The sequence below is a fragment of the Asparagus officinalis genome, chromosome 1 (assembly GCF_001876935.1).
Source record: "Asparagus officinalis chromosome 1, Aspof.V1, whole genome shotgun sequence".
Taxonomy (NCBI): Eukaryota; Viridiplantae; Streptophyta; class Magnoliopsida; order Asparagales; family Asparagaceae; genus Asparagus; species Asparagus officinalis.
In genome coordinates, this window is record NC_033794.1 from 16,717,058 (window position 1) to 16,722,143 (window position 5,086).

Genomic DNA, 5,086 nt, shown 5'->3' on the forward strand with positions numbered 1-5,086 from the left:
TGTAAGTACATTCTAAAAGAATTAAATATTTAGGAACAAATATACTTACTCCCCCTGCATAAAAGCATATTAGAGTCTACAATTTCTATAAATAACATAACATTTATACCAGTCTCTCCCTTTGTCATTAACAGAAAAGAAATAAACATATATTCTAAACATGCCATAATTTCTTCTTCATGAGCTAATACTTCAAAAAGATCTTCCAGATTGTGAACATAGTCCATCACTTCACTCATCCATATGGGTAGGCAAAGACTTGCCAAAAATACCAAAATTTTGACAATTTCCATCTTCACAATCTATTTTAATATAAGTAGCTCATGAACACATTATATAGGAAATAAACATACTAAGCATGATAAAAAGAAGCACAAATTCATACATAGTTTTGAACACATAAACATAAACATAGTAGCAACATACGACATATTACACAAGTCTTAAACAAATCAAACAACTAATACATAGTCTTTGACACATATTTAAACTAAACAACTTAAGACATTATTTTTGACATAAACATGAAACTAGTGCAAAGCTACATGATGCATGCAAAGTCTTCTAAGAAGATGGGCCTGGTGGAGGTTGACTTCCTTGAAAGAACACATTGAGCTTCATGTCCAAAGTATCGAACTTCATGTTCATTGTATCAAGCTTCAAGTCCAAAATATCAAACTTGTTGGTTAACGCTTCTTGATTCTTCAGCACAAGTACATTTTGATCATACAAAGTTTTTTTTTTCTAGTTTCCAAATCAAGTATTCGAGCAGACAAAGTATTATTTTGTGCATCGGAGAAGCAAGAAGGTTCATTCATTAATGGTGGAAAGTGACTAGTAGTGGGTCCAGCTTCATGAGTGACTTGTGGTATATTTTGGGGGTTTTTTTCTGGTTGAGAGTGTGGCTCATCTTGGTGAATTTTAAAGTTGCTTAATTTCATCCGAGATAAGGCATTTGAATCAAAATACTCGATAGAACGAATCTTAGAGTTTTTAGTTTCTAGATCAACATGATATGTCTCAAAGATTCTTGTGAAAAAAGCTCCAAATGGAAGAGATCCCTTAGGAAAAACTAAAAGATTTTCATAAAATACCTCAACCCAATTTACTTTAATGTTAGCCATAATTGCATAGAGGGATTTATCTAGATCAAGAGATATTAAATGAAAACTTCCTATTTTTAGAAAAAGATTATAGGCAAGAATTCGAGCTATAAACCTAGGGATATGCCTAAGTTTATTTGAATGATTAAAGGGTTTGCCATATTTGGGAAGAAAATTGTGATTTGAAAGCAAATTTTCATTATTCATTTTGATAGTTGGAAGACTAACACCTTGAGAAGGAGTTTTAAAAAATTTACCTAATTTTGTAGGAGTCATATTGATATCAATTCCCTTCACAAGTGTGTTAAGAACATCCGATTGACGATTGGTTTCATATCTAGTGATATTGATATAAAATAGTTGGATCAAAAAAGGATAATATGGTTTCCTGTTCAGAAGAAAAGAGATCTAATAGTCCAACATTTGCAAAGTAATCACTCAGATTATGATTGATAAAGTCATCAAATTTGACGAATCTACCGGGTAATATTTCAAAAGATTGATATTTTTTGAATTGAGCAAGCAAAGAGGGGTCTTTAAGATAAATTGAATAATCTTCTACCACATTTGAAGGACCAGACCTAGGCCTCTTTGATTTAGACATAATTTAATTTTGAAATTGGAAAATATTAAGGGAAGAAAGCTTACCAAACTGTAGAAGCCTAATTGATGTTAGTAGTCAGCTAATACTGGTTGTAGTCGACTACTAAGTACTTAGAAACTCAGAAACACAAGAAATTTGAGAGAAATTTGAGAAAAAATTGAAAGTGAGAGGAAGCCCTAACCTTGGAATCGGATGAACTGATGAAGGAGAGGGTTTGTGCAGTTTTTGGGAGTGAAAACATGTGAGAAGTTGTTGATTGAGGGTAGTTTTCTTTAGTTATAAATGTAGGGCTATGATTTGATCAAAAAATCAAATGAAATGTTGAAATTTGATCAAAATTTGATTCATCAGGTTAAAAATGAATGGTTGAGATTAAATTTACTTAAATTTAATGGGTATTGGGTATTGGGTTTGGTAGATATAGGATCCAATATGTCAAAACTAGTGTAAATATAAAACTGTAGGTTTTGTAGTCGACTACTAATATGATTAGTTGACTACACTATAATCGACAGTGAGCAGTTTTCTGATTTTACTTTTTATTAGTCGACTACTACTCCTATTAGTCGGCTACTAAAGAAAATGATAGAATGTTATATATGCAATGTTTGTGCATGTAGGCGACTACTAACCTAATTAGTCGACTATTAAGGATGTGTATGCATATGTATTGATTTTAAAAATTAATTTAAATCTTCAATTGAACGTATATCTAATTCTCTTCTTGATTTAACATAAATTTCTTCTTTTAATGGTTTTGTTTGTATATCTACAATTTGTTTACCAGTAGATATAAATTCTAATAAAATATCACCTTTAAGCACATGATCACGTAAGAAATGATGTCTAATATTAATATGTTTTGTATGTGAATGTTGAATAGGATTTTTAGATAAATTAATGGCACTAGAATTGTCACACATTATGAAGGATGTGAGACAAACTATACCATAATCAGATAATGTTTGTTTCATCCATAGAACTTGTGCATATGCAAAACTTACAACAATATATTCTACTTTAGTTGTTAATAATGATACTAAATTTTGATTTTTACTAAATGTAACGCTCCGCCCCGGAATCCCGGAGTCGGTACGCTATTAGATCTGATGGACTGATCTCACAAACCATCACATGTCTTTTCAGCACGTTTTTGTCCTCACTCACGCGCTCCCTGGAAAACTTCCCATGGGGTCACCCATCCTAGAATTTCTCCAAGCCAAGCACGTTTAACTTTAGAGTTTCTAGGAGTTGAGTTTCCGAAAAGAAGATATATCTTGGTGGTAGGAGTATTCCAATCAAATCTATCAATACTAATCACATCACCCTCTCAAGGGTTGGGGTATTACAAACTCCCCCACTTAAACTCGCAACGTCCTCGTTGCGCCAAATTATATCATCCAAGACCGTACCATCCGTATGAGATTCTAGAGGTAGCTCCTACGGCCTCAAGAGGTGGTTCACGCCCTCTCGACGTAGCACTTTGAGCCGCATAGCACTTAGCTCTCACAATTCCGGTTGGCTTTGCTCTGATACCATTTGTAACGCCCCGCCCCGGAATCCCAGAGTCGGTACGCTATTAGATCTGATGGACTGACCTCACAAACCACCACATGTCTTTTCAGCACGTTTTTATCCTCACTCACGCGCTCCCTGGAAAACTTCCCAGGTGGTCACCCATCCTAGAATTTCTCCAAGCCAAGCACGCTTAACTTTAGAGTTTCTAGGAGTTGAGTTTCCGAAAAGAAGATGCATCTTGGTGGTATGAGTATTCCAATCAAATCTATCAATACTAATCACATCACCCTCTCAAGGGTTGGGGTATTACACTAAACCAAGATACAAGTGAATGTCCTAAAAAATGACACGTATCACTTGTACATTTTCTATCAGATTTATATCCGGTAAAATCAGCATCACTATATGATAATAAATCAAATGTGTTATCCTTTGGATAAAATAAACCAAAATTTGTAGTATCCTTAAGATATCTTTTTTTTTTACTATTTTAAGGCGTGACTCTTTAGGATTAGATTGAAATCTAGCACATAAACAAACACTAAACATAATATCGGGTCTACTAGCTGTAATGTAAAGAAGTGATCCAATTATACCTCGATAAAGCTTTTCATTAACATTCTTACCGTTTTTATCTTTATCAAGTGATGTAGTTGTATTCATTGGTGTTGGTTTGCTAGTAGTGTTGTCCAAACAAAAGAATTTTGAGTAATTCTTTAGCATATTTGCTTTGGTTGATAAAAATTCATTCCTTTAATTATTTGATTTGAAGTCCAAGGAAGAAGTTGAGTTCACTCATGTGACTCATTTTAAATTCATCCTGCATAGTCTTAGAAAACTCTTGACAAAGATCATTGTTAGTAGAACCAAATATTATATTATCTATATATATTTGAATTAATAATATATCTTTATTTATTTTCTTAAAAAATAGTGTAGAATTAACTTTCCTAAATTTAAATCCTAAAGTTAAAAGAAAATTCTTTAATCTATCATACCAAGCACGGGGTGCTTGTTTAAGACCATATAAAGTTTTCTTAAGTTTGAAAACATGGTTTGGAAAATTTTCATGTTTAAATCCGGGAGGTTGTTCTATAAAAACCTCTTCTTTAATAAAGCCATTTAAAGATGCACTTTTAACATCCACTTGATATAATTTAAAATCCATAAAACATGCAAATGCAAGTAAAATTTTTATAGATTCTAAACGAGCAACCGATGCATAGGTTTCATCATAATCAATACATTCTTCTTGATTATAACCTTGTGCAACCAATCTGGCTTTGTTTCTAATAACTTGTCCAGATTCATCCAATATTATAACCTTGTGCAACCAATCTGGCTTTGTTTCTAATAACTTGTCCAGATTCATCCAATTTATTTCAAAATATCCATTTGGTTCCTATAATGGGCTTTGTTTCTAATAACTTGTCCAGATTCATCCAATTTATTTCAAAATATCCATTTGGTTCCTATAATGAATTTATCTTGAGGTCTAGGTACAAGATCCCAAACGTTATTGTTGGCCTTATTAGGTTTCATATTTATAAGCCTGTTCCCTAATTTTGTTTTGATGATTATAAATAATTCCTCACAACGTGTGTCGAGTGTTTACATTTACAAACAATTTCTAACAATGTTTGTTGAGTGTTTATATTTGTTTTGTTAGGTAATCTACACAAACATTAGTCGGAGGTTGGTTGGATTGAGCCTACACGATCATATCCATTGGAGGTTGGATATGATCAAGCTTCATCTGCAAAGCAAACCAAAACAAGCATATTGAAGATCTTCCATCTTGGGTATATTAGCTTAGGTTTATACCTTGTGTGTTAATGCTTAAAGCTCAAATATTATACAC